The sequence below is a fragment of the Berghia stephanieae genome, chromosome 14 (assembly GCF_034508935.2).
Source record: "Berghia stephanieae isolate SIO BIC M18660-M18661 chromosome 14, UCSD_Bste_1.3, whole genome shotgun sequence".
Classification (NCBI taxonomy): domain Eukaryota; kingdom Metazoa; phylum Mollusca; class Gastropoda; order Nudibranchia; family Aeolidiidae; genus Berghia; species Berghia stephanieae.
The window spans coordinates 5,446,704-5,470,703 of record NC_088373.1 but is presented as its reverse complement, the minus strand read 5'-3'; the positions used below and the strand labels follow the sequence as shown (position 1 = coordinate 5,470,703).

The window sequence follows — 24,000 nt, the reverse complement described above, 5'->3', positions numbered from 1 at the left end:
GGAAAGAGTGAAAATGGAGAAGCTTCGTATGGGAATAAAACAGTATCGTTCCTATAGATAGTATGCAGATGACGTCACTCAGGTCTTTGTTATTGTTTTTGCCATCCGCGTTTGTGAGTTGTTCTCACTATACTGTATTAACCAGACTATAAAAGTTCATGGTTACACAGAGTTTGTGTGTTGGTCCTTTATACTTCCGGATGGCAATGTTGTGAACTCCTTGGCCAAGCGCATTCTATCTTTAGATAGTTCGAAGATGACTTATTCAGGCCTTTGTTATTGTTTTTAAGTAATTCTCACTAAACCGTATTAACCTGACTATAAACGTTCATCTTTACACACAGTTTTGTGTGTTTGTTCTTTATACTTCCGGATGGCAATGTTATGAGCTTCTTAGCCAAGCGCATACTATCCCATGTTCAGTCTTTCATTAGTATTTTCACGATCACCGGCTTCAGGCAGCCCCTACCGTTTTCTACTTTAAAAAAAAAGTAGTGATTAAAATAAAGAAAAAAAAAAGAAAAAAAAAAAAAAAAAAAAAAAAAAAAAAGAAGGAAGAATAAACAGCGTTACAAGTTACACGGCTTTCCACTCGAATAGTCACTTGTTGCTGCCTGTACTAACGATCTGTCATTTATTGATGATGTGGCGGGGATGAAGGAAATGCTGATGGATGCACTCACGCGAATAAAGACATGGCGTAATGAAAATATGGCGGGTGGTTTTGGTGGCGTGAAATCCACAGGTGAAATACAGGTGTGGACGGGAACCCATTTTCAGCGAGCGATACTTATAAATACCTCACTCAGGTCTTTGTTATTGTTTTTTTCTTTTTGATTTTTTTTTGTTTCTTTTTGTTGCCTTCCATGTTTATGAGTAACCAGACTATAGATAGAATGCGCTTGGCCAAGGAGTTCACAACATTGCCATCCGGAAGTATAACGGACCAACACACAAACTCTGTGTAACCATGAACTTTTATAGTCTGGTTAATACAGTTTAGTGAGAACAACTCATAAACGCGGATGGCAAAAACAATAACAAAGGCCTGAGTGACGTCATCTGCATACTATCTATAGATAAAAGATGACGTCACTCGGGTCTTTTTTTATTGTTTTTTTGCCATCCGCGTTTATGAGTAATGCTCACTGAATTGTATTAACCTGACTATAAACATTCATGGATACACACAGTTTTGTGTATTGTGCGGCTATGTGGTCAAGTGGTATGACACTCGCTTTCGGATCGGAAAGTCCTTGGTTCGAGACTCGCTCGGCGCATAGTTGAGTCCATGGAGAAGGCTCTTTCCTCACATTCTCTCACCGTACTCAGGTGTAAAATGAGTACCTGGCCGTTAACAGCGTTGTCTCTGTCCGAAAAATTTGTAATATCGCCTGACAGGCGTCATGTCTCGTCCTACATGTTATGTGTTGCTGTTGGCCTGGGACCCCTTGTAAAGCGCTTTGAGCACGTTTAGTGGATATTGCGCTATATAAAAGCTCTAGTTTTTTTGTTTTTTGGTCCGTTAAAAATTCCTGATGGTAAAATGTGAAAATTATAATAACTGAAATCGAATGTATCTAAGTTTCAATTTATAAGCGAAAACAAAATGTGGACGATTCGGGTTTCCCCTTTATCAACAAAACACGATGAATGAAACACTACAGACGAATGAGATAATAGGTGAGAATGGTATTGATTTAATTTCATACGGTTTTTAGTATTTCGTTGAGCTTCGAGCAGCAACATTTAGTCTACATATGTGACCCTTCGCCTCAAACGGTATTAAGTCGGGATGTTTTAGCTGTTGAAAATTGAATTTATAGCCAGAAATATCAGACTTGTGTTGAGTTTGTATGTTTTATTGAGGAGAATGGATACCATATTTTAGGGTGCTAATGTCAATAATTTATATTTTTGACCAGTTTAACATTTAATACGGATTTTAAGCATTTTGTTCGTTCCGACATAATACCGTTTCGAGACAATGGGTCACATATTTTATCAAAATGGTAACAAAAGGAAGACTTGTTATTTTATCATAATAGGAGCAGATGTTTCACAGAAAGGAATTTTATCAACATAACGATCGTATTAGGCTCCAACGCTCCAAGGCTCCAACGCTCCAATCTTTGGTGGGATGATAAGAAGATAGAGAGATGTGCTGTTGTATTTTTTACAGTAACCGCTGACAGGTGGGGGGGGGGGGGGGGGGGGGGGGGGGGGGCATGCACCGCATCTGCCTGAACATCGCGTTATTTTGTCGTTTAAGCCACAGACGATACGACGTCTGAATGCGGCTATGTTGGTATAGTGGAATAACACTCGCTTTCGGATCGGTAGGTCCTGGGTTCGAGCCTCGCTCGGCGCATAGTTGAGTCCTTGGAGAAGGCTCTTCACTCACATTATCTCACCGTACTCAGGTGTAAGATGAGTATCTGGCCGTTAACAGTACGATGAGATAATGTGAGTAAAGAGTTCTTTCCAAGGACTCAGCAATTATGCGCCGAGTGAGGCTTGAACTTGAACCCAGGGCCTTCCGATTCGAAAGCGAGTGCCATACCACTAAGCCGTACAAAGGAGTGCTCTCTTAAAATGTGTCAATATCATTAAACACATCACCTCTTAACTCACGGTGCAAATTATAATAAATACTTAATTCAGAAAAGTGAGTGGAGCAGGCACTTGTGTTGATAACAACAAATGATGAAGTGAGTAGGAAAGTGCCAGAAGACAATTGACAATTTAAAAAAAGGTCGCGGCGGTGATGGGGGTTTGAACCCCCGACCTTACTGGTACGACAACTCCACCTGGCCGGTGAGAGCGTGACTCTACCTTTTGGGCTTTCCACGATCCCAAAAACTACTGTCAAATGTAACAGCACCAGCTACCCAACCACTGGTGTGACGTCAAATGGAAGTTGGTGGTGGGGAGTGGACAGAAAATTATCTCGAAATCATCGGTGATTAATCTCAGTCCCTTTGTGTGTGAAGAGGTTGCTCTAACCATCTGAGCTGTTCAGATCCCCAAATGAAAAACCATAAAATATGTGACCCATCGTCTCAAAACGGTATTATGTCGGAATGAACCATATGCTTAAAAGCCGAATTAAATGTTAAACTGGTCAAAAATATAAATTGTTGGCATTAGTACCCAAAAAATACGATATCCATTCTCCTCAATAAAACATACAAACTCAACACAAGTCTGATATTTCTGGCTATACATTCAATTTTCAACATCTTAACCATCCCGACTTAATAGCGTTTTGAGGCGAAAGGTCACATATGAGAGACTCGGTCATCTCAGCCCTTTGCTTCAATCAATGAAACCTCATCCCCATTTCTTGTTCTGTGTTGATTAAGTGCGTGAATCGGAGAGCCATATCATTGCAGTACTCTGGAGAAAAAAAATACCCATATTAAAAAATTTGGCCATAAAACTCGTCTTTCAAATAATATGGGTCGATTTAAAATTTAAACGACCGTCTTTCTTGACAAAAACTCTCAAAACTGGGACTTTATTAAAAGTACTTCGCGTAGTCCCAGGTTTGAAAGTTTTTGCCAAGACGAGGGTCATTTAAATCGATCGATATTTGAATGACGAGTTTTCTGGCCAAATTTTCAATTTTACGTTTTTCCGGAGTACGCATCATAGACAAATACATTGTAACCAGTTAATAAATGTTGTACTATGCAAAAACGCCTATCTAAAAATTTGGCCAGAAAACTCGTCCTTCAAATATCGATCGATTTAACAGATCCTCATCTTTGCAAAAAAAAAAAAACAACCCCAAACAACTCTCAAACCTGGGACTATATTGAAGTACTTCATAGATTTGAGTGTTTTTGCCAAGATCAGGCTCGTTTAAATCGATTGATTTCTGAAGGACGAGTTTTCTGGCCAAATTCTAAAATGTGTTTGTTTCCAGAGAGTACGAGAATGGACCACCGGTTAAAATGCCAAGTTTTGATTAAACGTCACCGGGACCTCCTAAGTGATGAAGTCACAAGCCAAAGGGTAATGAAGACTGATTTTGGAGTTGGACGAATCCAGCGAATTTGATAATGATGATAATAATAATAATAATAATAATAATAATAATAATAATAATAATAATAATAATAATAATAATAATAATAATAATGATAATAATAATAATAATAATAATAATAATAATAATAATAATAATAATAATAATAATAATAATAATAATAATAATAATAAATGTACATTTATACAGCGCTTATGCCGAAGCTTCGAAGCGCTTCACATTGAGCATTAGTAAAAAACATTACACACTGCAGATTCGGACATACGAACAAAAGCTCACACGCACGCGTCCAATGGTTTCCCAATCTGACGATTTCCCTCAAAAGTCAAACTTATCAAAACAAAATGGGTATCATAATGATATTATGTTAGAATGCCATTGATAAATAAATAGAGCTTAGCTTTTATATAGCGCAATATTCACCAAACGTGCTCAAAGCGCTTTACAAGGGGTCTTTGGTCAACAACAACACTTAACATAATTTAAAGAACTTACCAACATAATATTTGATTTTGACGAATAATGTAACATGACATTGGATATTAATGTATTTTGTATATCAATTATTTGAAACTGTCGAATATACAAGATGGACATGCCAAATGAAAGTAAATAAATAGTATTTCATAAGGGCGTCCGCCATTGTTCCGATAGTTTAGAACCAGTTACTAAGTTATTATGCGTCATTACGAGGGAAGTGACGTCACGACTGTTGAACCCTATAGCCAAGACGAGCAAATCTTACATTCTTTAACCTCTTCCTAAAAATAGCCCCAAAATCAGTACTTTAAATAATAGCCCAGACACTATATAACTCATCGTCGAATTTCCCTCGTGCTTTGTAGTTCGCTCTGTTAAACAATCACTGTCATTGTTTACATTATGACGACTGTCCGAGAGGCGTGGTTATCTAGGTGTCTATCGTTTGTTGGGTTAATATGCGGCTATGTGGTCTAGTGCTATGACAGTCGCTTTCGGATCGGAAGGTCCTGGGTTCGAGCCTCGCGCTCGGCGCATAGTTGAGTCCTTGGAAAAGATTCTTTACTCACATTCTCTCACCGCACTCAGGTGTAAAATGAATACCTGGTCGTTAACAGCGTTGTCTTTGTCCGAAAAAATTGTAATATCGCCTAACAAGCGTCATGTCCTGTCCTACATGTTATGTGTTGCTGTTGACCAGGGACCCCTTGTAAAGCGCTTTTGACCACATTAAGTGGACATTGCGCTATAAAGCTAAATTTTTAATTTTTTTTTAAATAGCCAAGGAAATACATCTAATTTTCTTTAACCTCTACCTTAAAATATCCCAAATCAGTACTTTCAATAATAGCCTAGACACTATCACTCATCATTGAATTTCCTTTATCCTCTTACCCAGTTTCTGTCCTACTATGGAAATATACGTCTTTAAATATTTGACCAGAAAACTCGTCCTTCAAATTATATCGATCGATTTAAATTACCCTCATTTGGGGGAAAAAAAAACCTCTCAAACCTGGGACTTGATATTCAAGTTCTTCACAAGTCCAAGATTTGAGAGTTTTTTTGTTTGTTTTATTTTTGTTTTGTTTGCTACGATCAGGGTCGTTTAAATCGATCGATGTAAATGACCCTCATCTTGGCAAACATTCTCAAACCTGGGGCCTCTTTGGGTGCAAGGTTTGAGCGTGTTTGACAAGATGCGAGGGTCGATTTCCACTGTAAACAAGGGGGTGATTCATTTCTATACAGAAACCTGGATAGACCAAAGGACCTCCAAAGAACCTAAGGCCAATAACCCTACTGAACACCATTCGAATAAATAAATACTCTTCATAATAACCCTCTTAACAGGATACAACCACACATAGAAAGGTAGGTACTTATCACACATCCAAAGTGGATTTCGTTAAGAAATAAGCACCGCAGATGTTGTCGTGTGGACGGACCCCCAAATACTTAGGAAAATGTCTAGGAAAATCAATGTCATTGTTTACATTATGACGACTGCTGTCCGAGAGGCTTGGCTATCTAGGTGTCTATTGTTTGTTGGGTTAATCGTCAACACAAGTAAATCTTACTTTCTTTAACTCTCTCCTTACCGATTATTTTCAGTATTCTCCCAAAATGGCAGGCTTACCCTGGAGAAAATTTGATATTTTAAACACAAACAAACTCTCTGCAAAAAGACTTTATGTTCTTATTAATTATCATTCTTCAAAGTTTGTGATGGATAAAATAAAATTGAGGAAGAAAAAATGTATATTGTGTCGTTTTTTGGGGGGTTTTTTTTAAAGGGTTTTACGGCGCTTGCAACACATTAAGGTCATATCAGCGCCAGTAAAAAGGAAGAAAATGGGATAAATTAAAGCACAAAAGAAAAGGTGAGACAAAGGGGAATTGGTTCAAATAGGGAACAGATGTAGATTCCAAGAGCACACCGTCAAAGTACTTAGTTTGAGATCACCTAAAAGTCTCATCCAGACACAAGCACAGGTCCCAACTAAGAGGAATACACTCAAATGTTTACAAATCATATAATATAATATGTAAACTAAACATAATACAGTGCATAACAGAGAGATGATTTACAAGGAAAAAAATATCATCAAACAAAAACTATAACTATACATTCGACTGTTTCCCTCCCATCCAAGGAACTCTCGCCAGGGCCAGGACAAAACCAAGTAATCTCATTCCAAGACAACGGCAGAAAACAATTGGAAAACGGGTTGGGAGATAGAAGACACAGCATGTGTCGTAACAAATGTGACGAGTTTGCTGTAGGTGGTAAGGAGTGGGTTAACCTCAACCTTAAAATAGCCCAAATCAGTACATTCAATAATAGCCCAGACACTAAAACTCATCAACTTAGAAGCACCGCAGATGTTGTGTGGCCGGACCCCAAAATACTTTGGAAAATGTCTTCGTAGCTCATTTAATTCCCCTCGTCCTCAATCAGTCAATAGAATAGGGGAGAGAAGTCGTGAGGTCACACCTTCAGCTCTTCCGGTTACATTTCGTCAACAAAGGAGCACCGCAGAAGATGTGTGGACGGACTCGAACCCAGTCACAGTGCAATGCCTTAAGCACTCGGCCACTTCGTCCCCCATCATCCAACTCCCTCTCCTCCAAAAGAACCCCCCCCCCCCCCAAAAAAAAAATAATTAAAAAAAATTAACAATCAAATTAAAAAAAAAACCCTAAAAAACAAATAAAAAAACAAAACAAAAAAACAAAAACCAAAAAAAAACAAACAAAAAAAACAAAACAAAAAAAAACAACAACAAAAAAATAAATAAATATAAAGAAACAAAACCAGCTCTAATTAATTCAGTATGATTTTTCCAGAACCATCCAGGAATGGAATACGTTACAACGAAACAAATTGCTGATTTTTAACATACCGTCAGCTTGGATAATTTTGCCTAAAGGGGAAACTTTGCCTCTTGAAATTTGGACCAATAAGAAGAGATGGTTCGTTTATTTTTAATGGCAGTACGCTTCAACAGTCGTAACGTCACTTCCTTCCTAATAACGCATGGTAACTTAGTAACACTGGCTCTAAACTATCGGAACAATGACGGACGCCCGTATGAAATATTTCTCCGGCGAGCATAAAAGCGTATCCAGAGGGAAACCCCCCCCCCCCCCCCCATAAATTTGATCATGTTTTGACTTTTACACATTCTGATCACAAGGCATATGAAAAGTTCTAGCCAGCTTGAAGAATAAAAAGTAATGATTTTCTTTGTTTAGAACCAAGATGGCCGCCGTTGCCGGGCGGCGTGACATCAGACTACTGAATCCAATTATGTCCTTTGATAAAAAAGATTCAAGCCCTTTTATCGGGTTAACGACAACTGCAGCAAAGATGAGATGATTCAAAATGATACAAATTCAAGCCCTTTTATCGGGTTAACGACAACTGCAGCAAAGATGAGATGATTCAAAATGATACAAATTCAAGCCCTTTTATCGGGTTAACGACAACTGCAACAAAGATGAGATGATTCAAAATGATACAAATTCAAGCCCTTTTATCGGGTTAACGACAACTGCAGCAAAGATGAGATGATTCAAAATGATACAAATTCAAGCCCTTTTATCGGGTTAACGACAACTGCAACAAAGATGACGAGATGATTCAAACTGATACATTTTCACAGAGACAAAGTTTCCCCTGGAGGCAAAGATAACCCAGTTGACCGTAGAGAATCATTCTTTAAAAAGGCTATGTGGTCTAGTGCTAAGTCACTCGCTTTCGGATCGGAAGGTCCCGGGTTCGAGCATCACTCGCTCGGCGCATAGTTGAGTCCTTGGAGAAGGCTCTTTACTCACATTCTCTCACCGTACTCAGGTGTAAAATGAGTGTCTGAGTATCGTTAACAGCGTTGTCTCTGTCCGAAAAAATTGTAATATCGCCTATCAGGCGTCATGTCCCGTCCTACATGTAAAATTTTGCTGTTGGCCTGGGACCCTTGTAAAGTGGTTTGAGCACATTTAGTGGATATTGTGCTATATAAAAGCTCAATTTTAATTTATTTTTTTTACAAGACACGATTAGACCTGCCAAATATTAAGAAAATTTCTTATGATTACGAAATTTTGGTTGCCAAATTCAGAAACTTTTCGAGCATCTCCAAGTCATTAAAACTTATTGAAAATGAACGTTGATGTCAGATTAAATAATACGATTCAACAGTCGTTACGTCACTTCCCTCGTAATGACGCATGGTGATTTAGTAACTGGCTCTAATCTATCCGAACAATGGCGGACGCCCTTATGAAATATTTCTCCGACAAGCATAAAAGCGTATCCAGAGGAGAAAATCATTATAAATCTGATCATGTTTTGACTTTTATATGTTCTGATCACATGGCATGTGAAAAGGTTCTCGTTCTAGCCAGCATGAAGAATAATAGGTACCGATTTTCATTGTTTAGAACCAATCTGCTGGTTGCTGGCCGGACGTGACATCCGACTATTGAATCCTATTGAAAACCAAAGGTACAAAAATGACCCATCGTCTCGAAACGGTATTATGTCGGAACGAATCAGATGCTTAAAAAGCCGAATTAAATGTTAAACTGGTCAAAAATATAAAGTGTTGGCATTAGCACCCTAAAATATGGTATCCATTCTCCTCAATAAAACATACAAACTCAACACAAGTCTGATATTTATGGCTATAAATTCAGTTTTCAACAGCTTAACCATCCCGACTTAATACCGTTTTGAGGCGAAGGGTCACATTAAGGTCTCAACGTCATTCGTTTTATAACCAACCCTGACCACTTAAAAGAAAATAATTATGTATACTTAATAATGATAAAAAAAAAATCCCCATTAATCAATATAAGTTAATTAATTAGTCGGTCGAATCATATTAGACATTGTCAATCAAACAAGCGTTCAATGGGCGTCTTAATCAGCGCATAGGATAAATCTACTCACAATTTGGTTCATTTACCTGATGTTGCTGACTGCCGTATTCTGGAAAAACATGTTTTTAAAAAAATTTGGTCAGAAAACTCGCCCTTCAAATTTTATCCATCGATTGAAATGACCTTCACCTTTGCCAAATCTCTCAAACCTGGGATCTCTCGAGATACCTTAATAAAGTCCCAGGTTTGCAAGTTTTTACCAAGATTAGGGTCGTTGTAATCGATCAATATCTGAAGGAAGATTTTCCTGGCCAAATGGTTAAATTCGTGTTTTTTGGGTTTTTTTCTTCTCCATTGTACGACAATTAACTTGGTAATAATTGAGGAGACAACAACGTTAAAGCTCGATTAATCCGGGGATTTTCCAGTTAGATCTCCCGTGGTTTCCATTCAATTACATCTCTCCGGTCCTCACGAGACGGAAGTCTATTCATTTGACTTGGGAGTGAGTTAATCTTTTTGTCATGGTTACTTATTATTATTATGGGAAATAATTATATATTAATCTTTTTTGGGGGAATGCGTAAGCCTGTTGTTCTTTTGTTTTAGTTTGTTTCTTGTTTGTTTTGTTTTGGTTTTTGTTGTTGTTGTTAGTTTTTGTTTTGTTTTGTTATTTTGGTATACGTCTCTTATTACGATTAATGTTTGTTTTGAGGTTGATTTAACCGATATATTTTTGACCAATCAAAACATGGAATTTGTGACACTAGAACCGTAGCCATCGTTTACTTATAGCCCATAAAATCACGCCAAAAGACAAGTCTTTGGCCACAAAATAAAACAAATCGTGAGTGGTATTCAATAGTTCAACCAATGGAATCACTTGTTTCCATGAGCACTACTAACGACAACTCACTAGACGGTGCAAAAACCAAATAATGACGTCAAAAGACCAGTCCTTTTGGGTTTCAGAGTCAGGCTACAACTATAGATAAATAGATAGATAGATAGATAGATAGATATATAGATAGATAGATAGAAAGACAGAGAGACAGAGAGAGCGAGAGAAAGAGAGGGTGAATGAATGAAAGAAAGAAAGAAAGAAAGAGAGAGAGAGAGAGAGAGAGAGAGAGAGAGAGAGAGAGAGAGAGAGAGGGGGGAGGGAGAGCACAACAGTTCAAGAATATATTTAAACTAAATCTCTATTTCAACTCCCATCACGCCTACCTATCTGTTGCCGATAAAATAGCCTGTAATTGATTCCCTTTCAAAACTAAAGTGAATCAGACCCCTAAGCGTCAAGTATGACATCATATCCGGGATCATATCCTTGTTCTATTTATAGAAATAATCTAGCATAAAAAAATATAATTTGTACAAAGATGAAACGGAAAATTCTCTTAAAAGAGAAAAGAGAACGCTGTTTCGTCGTCTCTCGAAAAGTCAATAGGATATATTATAGAAATAGACTGAACCACAAAGAAACGGAAATTGCCTCAAACGCTAATCTAATGGTTCTACAGACATATGATATCGATTTTAGAGAGGCCAAGTTGTTATAAGCATTGCATTGTGGCTCGAGAGGAACTGGGTTCCATGCCAGTGCATCTGGCACTATCGTTATTGTGTGTGTGTGCTTGTGTGTGTGTGTGTGTGTGTGTGTGTGTGTGTTTAATTGTTATCCTTAGGCAAGGTAATGTGTCTTTGATTTGCCCAGAAATGTGCTCCAATTTCTCAGTGTTAGAAGTGTTACATCAGGTATGGATCAAATGTCCAAAAGTGAACGCCAATACTCTTCAACAGTCGTTACGTCACTTCCTTCCTAATGACGCATGGTAACTTAGTAACACTGGCTCTAAACTATCGGAACAATGGCGGACGCCCGTATAAAATATTTCTCCGACGAGCATAAAAGCGTATCCAGAGGAGAAAAAAACACATACATTTGATCATGTTTTGACTTTTACACATTCTGATCACAAGACATATGAAAAGTTCTAGCCAGGCATGAAGCATAAAAAGTAATGATTTTCTTTGTTTAGAACCAAGATGGCCGCCGTTGCCGGGTGGCGTGATATCAGACTACTGAATCCAATTTCTATTGACATCATTCTGATGTTCTTGAAAAACACTTGTTTAAATTTAGACCAGAAATCTCGTTCTTCAAATATTATAATAATATGTGGATTAAAATGGTCACCATTTTGCCAAAATCTCTCAAACCTGGGACTTTGCGAAGTCGCCAGTTTGAGAGTTTTTGCCAAGATGCGAGAAATACGATATTTCGTCAATGTGTACACTTTAATTCAGGGGCAGCGTGGCTCAGCGGTATACGGTCTTTGCATCGTACCCGGAAGGTATCGAGTTCGATTACCCACCTCACTCCGTAGTGTGGCCTTGAGCAAGTCACCTCACCCTGGCTCAATATGCGGTGCTGCACTGGGTGCTAACGCCTGGGTTATCCCCCCAGTCTTCCCTTGGAATAGACCCAAGAGACAAATTTCCCCGATGGGAAGAATAAAGGGAATTTTATTTCATTTAACATTTGTTCAAATCTCGTCTCGTCCCCGTCTAGTACCGTCTCGCCGCCATTCGATACACCCTACACCTACAAGACTACCGAAAAGAAAAAGTGACAATTCAAAGCCAAAAAAAAACAAACAAAAATAAAACAAGAAATGACCCAAACCCTCCCTCCCCCTCTCCGCCCCTCCTCCTTTCCCCCCTCTCCCTCTCCCCCTCTCCCCCTCTCCCTCTCCCCCTCTCCCCTCTCCCTCTCCCCCCCCTTCCCCCCACCAAAAAAAAAAAAATAAATAAATAAAAAATCACCGATCTAGTCCATGTTGAATCTGACACCAATTTCACCCTAACCAAAAAAGAAAAAAAAAGAAAAAAGTGTACTTGAGGCAATCAAAAGTTATGGTCAACAATATGGCGCAATATACCTATAAATTCGGTTAGGCAGCAAAACAAACACGCTGGCTCGTGCTGACCTAACCCCCCTTCGTAATCAATACGGGACTAACAGGGTTAGACAAGGCGATAGGAATTGACCCAACTCTTACTTGGTCTGCTGTCAGTAGAAAAAAAAAGAGTAAGAAAAAGAAAGAAGGAAGAATATAAGTAAGGAAAAAATAGAAGAAGAAGAAGAAGAAGAAGAAGAAGAAGAAGAAGAAGAAGAAGAAGAAGAAGAAGAAGAAGAAGAAGAAGAAGAAGAAAGAAGAAGAGAAGAAGAAGAAGAAGAAAGAAGAAGAAGAAGAAGAAGAAGAAGAAGAAGAAGAAGAAGAAGAAGAAGAAGAAGAAGAAAAGAAGAGAAGAAGAAGAAGAAGAAGAAGAAGAAGAAGAAGAAGAAAGAAGAAGAAGAAGAAGAAGAAGAAGAAGAAGAAAGAAGAAAGAAGAAGAAAAGAAGAAGAAGAAGAAGAAAGAAGAAGAAGAAGAAGAAAGAAGAAGAAGAAGAGAAGAAGAAGAAGAAGAAGAAGAAGAAGAAGAAGAAGAAGAAGAAGAAGAAGAAGAAGAAGAAAGAAGAAGAAGAAGAAGAAGAAGAAGAAGAAGAAGAAGAAGAAGAAGAAGAAGAAGAAGAAGAAGAAGAAGAAGAAGAAGAAGAAGAAGAAGAAGAAGAAGAAGAAAGAAGAAGAAGAAGAAGAAGAAGAAGAAGAAGAAGAAGAAGAAGAAGAAGAAGAAGAAGAAGAAGAAGAAGAAGAAGAAGAAGAAGAAGAAGAAGAAGAAGAAGAAGAAGAAGAAGAAGAAGAAGAAGAAGAAGAAGAAGAAGAAGAAGAAGAAGAAGAAGAAAAAGAAAGAAAACAAGATGAAAACATCCGTTTTTCTTTGGGAAAAAATAGAGCTAGAGACAAGCTTAGTGTTGTGTGTGTGTGTATGTGTGTGTGTGTGTGTTTGTGTGTGTGTGTGTTTATGTGTGTGTGTCTAAGTGTGCGGCTATGTAGTCTAGTGGTATGACACTCGCTTTCGGATCGGAAGGTCCTGGGTTCGAGCCTCGCTCGGCGCTTAGTTGAGTCCTTGGAAAAGACTCTTTACTCACATTCTCTCACCGTACTCAGGTGTAAAATGAGTACCTGGCCGTTAACAGCGTTGTCTTTGTCCGAAAAATTGTAATATCGCCTAAGAGGCGTCATGTCTCGTCCTACATGTTAAATGTTGCTGTTGACCAGGGGCCCCTTGTAAAGCGCATTGAGCACGTTAAGTGGATATTGCGCTATATAAATGCTCAATTTTTTTTATTTTTATTTTTTTATTAAAGTATACTGTACTTTACTGGAGCTTTTATATAGGGCATTATATATCCTCTAAACGTGCTCAAAGCGCTTTACAAAGGGTCCCTGACCAACAGCAACACGTAACATGTAGAACGAGACATGACGCTTGTTAGGCGATATTACAGGGTTTTTTTCCGACAGAAGCAACGCTGTTATTGACCAGGTAATCGTTTTACACCTGAGTACGGTTAGAGAATGTGAGTAAAGGGCCTTCTCCAAGGAAACCGAGCGAGGCTCGAACCCAGGACCTTCCTATCCGAAAGCGAGTGTCTTACCACTAGCCACATAGCATACAGTATAACGTGAATATTTTATATAGTTAAAAACGCTGTCTCTGTAGGAAAAAATGGTAATATCGCCTAACAGGCGTCATGTCCCACCAGTTAAGTGTTGCTGTGGGTTAGGGACCTCTTGTAAAGCGATTTGAACACGTTTAGTGGATATTGCGCTATATAAAATGTCATTTTATTGCTATTTCTTTTTTTTTGTTCTACCCCTAAGTTGATTCTATTCTCATTATTTCTGATTAAAAGACATGTTGATAACAATTAAATTAATATTTCTTGTGTCTGTCATTTCAAATGTTAGTTAACTTAAGAAGGGGCAGCGTGGCTCAGCGGTACGGTCTTTGCTTCCTGCCCGAAAGGTAACGAGTTCGATTACACGCCGCTGCGTTATGTGGCCTTGAACAAGTCACCTAGCCCTAGCTCACTTTGCGGCGCTGCACTGCGGCTGACGCCTGGGTTATTCCAGTCTTCCCTTGGAATAGACCCTAAAGACAAATTTCCCCTTGGGGATGAATAAAGGGAATTTTATTTTATTTCATTTATTTATTTTAATCCGAGAACACAATTTGTTGTTGTTCTTTTTAAAACTTGATATCACTTGTTACTATTTATAGAAAGAGATATAGTATGTGACCCACGGTCTCAAAACGGTATTATGTCGGAACGAACCAAATGCTTAAAAGGCGAATTAAATGTTAAACTGGTCAAAAATATAAATTGTTGGCATTAGCACCCTAAGATATGGTATCCATTCTCCTCAATAAAACATACAAACTCAACACAAGTCTGATATTTCTGGCTATAAATTCAATTTTTAACATCTTACCCATCCCGACTTAATACCGTTTTCAGGCGATGGGTCACATATCATTATACGTATCTTACACTCTTGCATTTTGGAATTTCGTACGTGTTCCCAACCGCCGCTGCACGAGCTTGAACAAAGTTCGAATTCCAAAACGGAAGAGCGAAAGACATCTGTTATTCTACCCCTCAATCGATTCAGATTTAGTAAAAGACATTTTCAAATAATATTTAAATGATAGGTACTTCTTTTTTTCAAAACTCTAATTTTAGTGAAATTCAACGTTTGATAATCTGACGTCAGAAATTATTATTATTTTAAACTTGATATCATTACACGGTGCTTTCTCGAGGGAGAGGGGTAGAATATTAATATTTATTTTTCTCTGAAATTAATTTTGCAAAAAAAAACCGAGAAGAGATATAATATAATATATACAGTTGCCGAGACATCATTATCGGATGACAGAATCTCTCCGTTTATATTGACATTTTTAAAAGTGCCAATGACATTTTCAACATATCGTTTTAATCAGCTGTGACCTTGATTTATTGATTTATTGATTATGCTGCCAAACTATAAAAAAAACAACAAAAAACAACGCATTTATTATCAATAAATTGGCCAGAACAAAATGTCATTCAAATATCAAATGAGTTAAAATTACCATTTTATCTTTGTCAAAAACTCTCAAACCCGGGACTTCAATGCTGTCTTTAAGTAAGTCCCAGGCTTGAGATTTTTCACAAAGATGAGGGTTTAAAAAAAAAATTATCAATATTAGTAGAGTATAAGATTTCTGAGCAATATTTTTGGAATGTGTTTCTTTTTTGGTTTTATCTTTTACTTGGCTTGGGGGCGGGGGGGGGGGGGGGGGGGAGCTGTGAATTAATATAATAGTAATAATAATAATAATAATAATAATAATAATAATAATAATAATAATAATAATAAATAATATATGATGATGATGAAAATAATAATAATAATAATAGTAATAATAATAATAATAATAATAATGATAATAATAATAATAATAATAACAACAATAATAATAATAATAATAATAATAATAAATATATAATAATAATAATAATAATAATAATAATAATAATAATAATAATAATAATAGTAATAATAATAAAAATAATAATAATAATAATAATAATAATAATAATAATAATAATAATAATAATAATAATAATAATAATAATAATAATAATAATAATAATAATATAATAATAATAATAATAATAATAATAATAATAATAATAATAATAATAATAATAATAATAATAATAATAAATAATAATAATAATAAAAAATAATATAATATAATAATAATAATAATAAATAATAATAATAATAATAATAATAATAATAATATAATAATAATAATAATAAATAATAATAATAATAATAATAATAATAATAATAATAATAATAATAAAATAAAATAATAATAATAATAATAATAATAATAAATAATAATAATAATAATAATAATAATAATAATAATAAATAATAATAATAATAATAATAATAATAATAATAAAATAATAATAATAATAATAATAATAATAATAATAATAAATAATAATAATAATAATAATAATAATAATAATAATAATAATAATAATAATAATAATAATATAATAATAATAATAATAATAATAATAATAATAATAATATATAATAATAATAATAATTAATAATTATAATAATAATATATAATAATAATAATAAATAATAATAATAACAATAATAATAATTATGATAATAATATAGATAGATAAATAGAACGAAGTTGATTACCAATCAGACTTTAAACCTTGAAGGTAACACGTAACAACCGCAGGCAGATGTCGTTAGTTGTTTTTTTTTCAACTAAACGCATAGCACCAATAAAACGGTCTGCTCTGGATGTTAAACTAATCAACCTGCCTGCCTGATCGAAGCGTAAACATCGATCGTGAACTGGAATTTGTGACATATCTTCACACGTGCTCGGACAAACATAGTTGGTGGTTTATAGAAAGTATGCGCTTTGCTAAGAAGTTCACAACATTGTCATCCGGAAGTATAACTGGCCAACACGCAAAACTATGTGTAACCATGATCGTTTATTGATAGTTCGAAGATGACGTCACTCAGGCCTTTTTTTTATTGTTTTTGCCATCCGCGTTTGTGAGTTGTTCTCACTAAACTGTATTAACCAGACTATAAAAGTTCATGGTTACACAGTTTGTGTGTTGGTCCGTTATACTTCCGGATGGCAATGTTGTGAACTCCTTGGCCAAGTGCATTCTATCTATAGACAGTATGCACTTGGCTAAGAAGTTCACAACATTGCCATCCGGAAGTATAACTGGCCAACACGCAAAACTATGTATAACCATGATCGTTTATAGTCTGATTAATACAGTTTAGTGAGAATTACTCATAAACGCGGATGGCAAAAAACAATAACAAAGACCTGAGTGACGTCATCTTCGAACTATCAATAGATAGTATGCGATTGGCTCAGAAGCTCACAACATTGTCCAGCTTGACACATGGGTATGTTTACAACTTTCATAAACAAAGCAGCGTGCTTACATTTCTGAAGAAATATCCAATCGTTGGACATCATGTGATTGATGACCTGTGTTGGACGAAAACCTGAATATAGATCGCCCCCATTCTGGAGTTTACGTCAGGTTATATATAGATAGTGTGAAGTTGACGTCACTCAAGTCTTTGTTATTCCTTTTTGCCATCCGCGTTTATGAGTAATTCTCACTAAACTCTATAGATAGTATGCGCTTGGCTAAGAAGCTCATAACTTTGCCATCCGGAAGTATAACGGACCAACACACAAAACTGTGTGTGTCCATGAACGTTTATAGTCTGGATAATACAGTTCAGTGAGCACTACTCATAAACGCGGATGGCAAAAAACAATAACAAAGACCTGAGTGACGTCATCTTCGAACTATCTATTAACCAGACTATAAAAATTCAAGGTTACACATAGTTTTGTTTGTTGATCCCTTATACTTCCGGATGGCAATGCTGTGAGCTTCTTAGACAAATGCATACTATCTATATGATTTGATTGTTATTGTTCCTGGTTGAAAAATGGTTTTTACCCCAAAACGTTTTATGTAACGTGTTACATTTTTGTTTGTTTTGTTTTTGTTTTCTTTTTCTATTTTTTTTTCTTCATGATTTGTCTCACCTCTTAGTGTTGTTGAAAATGTCTTTTCCTTTTAAATTGTTTTTGTCCTGTATCACTTATCTTCCAGCTTAACATCCAATATGACTATGTATTGAGCCATCTCACCAATAGATAGTATGAAATTGACGTCACTCGGGTCTTTGTTATTGCTTTTGCCATCCGCGTTTATGAGTAATCCTCTCTAAACTGTATTAACCAGACTAAAACTTCTCAAGGTAACACATAGTTTTGTGTTATACTTCCGGATGGCAATGTTGTGAGTTTCTTAGCCAAGCGCATACTATCAATATAATAATAATAATAATAATAATAATAATAATATTATAAATAAATATTTTGGCAGTTTTTCAGGTGTAGGTAAAAGTTGAAACGAGTACGTGCCATGATCTCTGTTCAAATTAGTGTAAACTTTACGGAGACATGAAATCAAGATGCGCCTCGTTACTCCTTTTTTTATTATTATTATTTTTTTTTGGTAAATCGCAACGAATCGACGTCTTTTTTTCTACGGGGCGTGGGGGGGGGGGGGGGGGGGGGTGGCAGGGATATCATTTTTTTCATTGACAACTTTTTTTTTTTAACTTCTCTTTTTTTCATTTTTTTTTTCTTTTTGTAACTTTGAAAAGGGTAAAGGTCAACGATCTTTGTCTTAAGTCAGGTTTCCTTCGGTATAATAATATATGTGTCAGTGAATGACATAATCAGTCGGATGGTGAAAAGGTTTGAACTGAGATATTGCCAAGTTTAGTTTAAAGGTCAATTTTAAATCCAAAATGAGTTCTTGTAATAAATAATTAAATCAACCCTTTTTGTACATCGGAAATTATCAAAGCTTAATTTCACGTCTAAATATTTTTTTACAGCTAGTCAAGTTGAAAAAGTATGAAATTTGAGAAAAGTTGCTGGATACCTTTCCCATACATCTGACCATAAGGTCATGAAAAATCACCCGATTTACTTCAAATATAGATTAAAATGCTCTGGGGAGCATATTCTTTCAGAAGATGCAAATCCAAAATTTTCACCTTCCGACTGATTATGTCATGCAGTGACACATATTTTTTTTTAATGTTTAATTTTAGTACAGTTATCCCTGCTCAAAATACTTTTAACGACAGGGACTCACGATATCAAGATGGGCTTTGTTACCACTGTTTTTTTTTATGGGCGGGGGGGGGGGGGGGGGGGGTGTCGTTAAGTATCGACTTATTTTCTTCTTTTTTTTCCTTCTAAATTTTCTCTCTGTGTTTGTATTTTCAAAAATTGTAATAATGAATAATGAATTAATAATAATTGTATAGATTTATAGTGCGCCAAACATCCCTTCATCTGGAAGGCTCTGGGCGCATAACAAAGATCAAACCCTAACACAGTACACGAACAACGCTAATTATACACATAATCAAAAGAAAGCATGTCTGAATAAGAATGTCTTCAATCGACGCTTGAATTCCTCTAGTGAAGACGAAGAACGTATCTCAAGTGGTAGCATTGTAAAGGTTAAAATGACAAGATTGTTTAGTCTTTAGTTATGTTTACTTCAGTATAATAATAAACTGGGAACTATAAGAGCAGAACCCCAGGATGCATGGCAAAAATGTTAGAAGAAAGAAACCTCATCAGCCTCCAACAAAGAAGAAAAGAAACCCGTCTGTCATTCATGTTCAAGATTATAACAGATCAAATATCATCAGTAAAGACAGACTCCTTTTTCACGCCACGACCAAACAAAAGAAAAATCCGAGCACTCACTTTTGTCAACCACATAACTGAAAACCCCATTGAGAGATACGCGACAAACAATTCGAACTGCTTCAAAATCCCACAGACAAGAACACAAAACTACAGAAATTATTTCTTCATTAGAACTATCTCGGAGTGGAATGGGCTGGATGAACTGGTCATCATGGCACCACACCTAAACGATTTCAAGGCCCGACTGACATAGGCCCGCGCCCAATGAGGACGCCGCTGAAATACAACCAGACCATTGGTTTCTTCCAACCATACAGATACAGATACAAAATAATAAGAAAATTGTTGAATTGAGTGCGATGATCTCTCTGTTCAAAATACTTTTAAGGAAAGGGAGTTATGGTAGCCTATGAACTATAACCAGTCGAGGTAGATTGAATTTTGGGATGAATTTTTTTTGGTAATTTTCTTTGTTGCTTTGTCTGGCACCTTTCATACACACTGACTTGTTCCGATCTTTATCTTAATGATTATATCAAGATTATTTTTTTTAATTTGAGCTTTATATAGCGCAACATCCACTGAATGTGCTCAAAGCGCTTTACAAGGGGTCCCTGGTCACTAGCAACATTTAACATGTAGGACGGGACATGCCGCCTGTTAGGCGATATTACAATTTTTCGGACAAAGACAACGCTGTTAACGGCCAGGTACTCATTTTACACCCAAGTACGATAAGAGAATGTGAGTAAAGAGTCTATTCCAAGGACTCAACTATGCGCCGAGCGAGGCTCGAACCCAGGACCTTCCGATCCGAAAGCGAGTGTCATACCACTATACCACATAGCCTCACAAAGATTTGATGCGCTTCGTTACAATTATTTTTTTTTCGGAAGTCGTAAAGTATCGACGTATTTTATTTTCATTTTTTTCTTTAAAAAAAATTAGCTGCTCTCTGACTCTGTGTTTGTGTGTTTCGTTTTATTTTTTTTTGTTTAAATAATGTTGAAAAGGTGAAAATGTCAATATTTTGTTGTCTCCAGTCAGGTTTATTCCAGTGCAACAAAGACCGTGCCAAAAGTGCGTTTTGTTTGTTTTTGTTTTGGTGTTAAATAAAAAAATTCCTTCTTTGTTTTATAGTTTGGGGTTGTTTTTTATTTTTTACCTTCGCCACAAAATTACTCCGTTATTATGTCAAGTCACTAAGGGGGGGGGGGGGGGGGCTTCCACATAGCTCAGTTGGTAGAGCACTCCCTTCACACGCAAAGAGATAAAACATCGATCCAGGGTGCAGTCGAGATTGGAAAACAATAGAAAAACTATGGAAAACAATGGAAAAACAATGGACAACAATGGAAAATTTATGGAAAACAATGCAAAAAACTATGGACAACAATGGAAAAATTATGGAAAACAATGCAAAAAACTATGGAAAACAATCACATTTACCATTTTCTCTGTGTTAAATTTTGACAAAAATAAATTTTAAAAAAACAATCTGGCATCAAAACTATAGCAGTTATAGTTGTTAAAAGTGTGGCTATACTGTGGTCTTGTCGTATGACACTCGCTCGGATCGGAAGGTCCTGGGTTCGAGCCTCGCACGGCGCATAGTTGAGTCCTTGGAGAAGAAGAAGAAGAAGAAGAAGAAGAAGAAGAAGAAGAAGAAGAAGAAGAAGAAGAAGAAGAAGAAGAAGAAGAAGAAGAAGAAGAGGAGGAGGAGGAGGGGAGGAGGAGGAGGAGGAGGAGGAGGAGGAGGAGGAGGAGGAGGAGGAGGAGGAGGAGAAGGAGGAGGAAGAGGAGAAGTAGATAGTTGTAGAATCAGAAAAATAAGAAAAAAAAGGGAGGGGGGGGGGAGTAGAGAAAACCATTAACACACCCTCCCTCCAGGTATGGGAATTACTTTAGATATAAGTGTGTATGTACTTTTCCATTTATTTCAAGTCGAATATTTGTTCGTTACAACAACTTTAGGTGCTTTGATTGAAAACACTGGCGATGAAAGACACCTTTGATGGAAGGTCTTCAAACAGTTTGGAATGTTGTGACTAATTAGGGATAATGAAAATGTTGCTGTTTGAAGCTCGAATCAAAACAGATAAATATAGGTATTGAATAGTGTTCAAGAGTCGTGACGTCACTTCCCTCGTATTGAAGCATAGTAACTTAGTAACTGGTTCTAAACAATCGGAACAATGGCGGACGCCCTTATGAAATAAATACTTCTCCGACGAGCATAAAAGCGTATCCGGAAGAGAAAAACATTATAAATCTGATCATATTTTGACTTTTATACATTTTGATCACATGACATATGAAAAGTTTTAGCCAGCATGAAGAATAAAAAGTACCGATTTTCTTTGTTTAGAACCACGATGGCCGTCGTTGCTGAGCGACGTGACATCAGACTATTGAATCCAATTGCGATCTGTTGTTATATCATTTTTAGATCGAATGTTTTTTCTTTCTCAAAGTACTTTCCGCCAGATCAAGTATACATTATATACTACTAACCAATCACTTCGGGAGTCTCAGAAAGAATAGTTTTGTACCAGGGATAAAAACCCGGAATATCGTTGCGTCGATCAAATCCTTATTTTCCGAGGAAAAAAAAAAAAAAAAGAAAGAAAACCACCCAAAAAAAAAAAACACACAACAAAACAACAGAAAAGAAATCAAACAAACATCAAAAAATATTTTTAAAACGACAAAAACTCATAAAACCTCTCAAACCTGGGATTTCTCTAAGGTCCGAGGATTGAGAGTTTTTGGCAAGATGAGTTTCATTTTAATCGATCGATATTGAAGGATGGGTTTTCTGGCCAAAATTTTAAATACATGTTTTTAAAAAAATATTTTTTTTTTTCAGAGTAGGGAGATTAAAGATCCTTTCGCGTGTGAGGTGAGTAGCCTAACAATTGAGCTATCGGAATTCCCGTAATTGGATTCAATAGTCTGATGTCACGTCGCCCAGCAACGAGTAGCTTGGTTCTAAACAAATATAATCGGTACTTTTTATTCTCCATGCTGGCTAGAACTTGTTTACGTGTCATGTGATCAGAATGTGTAAAAGTCAAAACATGATCAAATTTATGTTTTTTTTTTCCTCTGCATACGCTTTTATGCCCTCCGGAGAAATATTTCATACGGGCGTCCGCCATTGTTCCGATAGTTTAGAGCCAGTGTTACTAAGTTATCATGCGTCATTAGGAAGGAAGTGACGTTACGACTGTTGAAGAGTATTGGCATGATCTTTATTACATTTCTATGTGCTCTAGGTCATTGGTCACATTGCAAAGTGTGCTCAAAATGACCCACATAGTGAGAAGTTTTCACAGTTTGAGAAATATCCAAACGTTACAATTGGTCATTTTGCTCAGCGTGACTCATGGGGTATGTTAACAACTTTCATAAACAAACAGCGTGTTTACATTTATTGAGAAATGTCCAATCGTTGTACAGCAACAGATCATGTGATCGATGACAAGGTTGGACGAAAACATGATTATAGATCGCTCCCATTGAGCTATCGGAATTCCCGTAATTGATACAGCTAAATACAGCATGCAGGTATCTATGCCAATTATAATAATTGGCTATTAAGCTTAACTGCTGGTCAAAATTATTCGCGATGGTGGTGTACGAACGAATCGGCGGTCTCAAGAAGTGGGTGAGAGAGGGATCTAGTAATGACTTTGAGTTTGAAACGAATATTTTTGTGTTCGTGGATAGCTCACACGGTAGAGCCACGCTCTCACCTGCCAGGCGGAGTTGTCGTACCAATAAGGTCGCAGGTTCAAACCCCACCACCGCCGCGAAAAATTTTTATTCTCTATTGTCTTCTGGCACTTTTCTATTCACTTCATATCTTGTTGTTACCAACATAAGTGCCTGCTCCACTCACTTTTCTGAATTAAAAATTCACCCATACACCGGAGCATACTCAATGTCTCAATCGTTTCTATGTTATATGTTTGTGTTGAGAATATTGGCTATTAAGCTTAACTGCTGGTCAAAATTATTCGCGATGGTGGTGTACGAACGAATCGGCGGTCTCAAGAAGTGGGTGAGAGAGGGATCTAGTAATGACTTTGAGTTTGAAACGAATATTTTTGTGTTCGTGGATAGCTCACACGGTAGAGCCACGCTCTCACCTGCCAGGCGGAGTTGTCGTACCAATAAGGTCGCAGGTTCAAACCCCACCACCGCCGCGAAAAATTTTTATTCTCTATTGTCTTCTGGCACTTTTCTATTCACTTCATATCTTGTTGTTACCAACATAAGTGCCTGCTCCACTCACT

At 36.5% G+C, this 24,000-nt stretch overlaps 1 protein-coding gene across 1 annotated transcript in view; it reads right to left on the bottom strand.

Annotated features, from left to right (window-relative positions):
• Positions 1–24,000, bottom strand: part of LOC144960169 (sex peptide receptor-like) — a 154,827-nt gene that overhangs the window by 87,680 nt on the left and 43,147 nt on the right. The window lies entirely within an intron of this gene.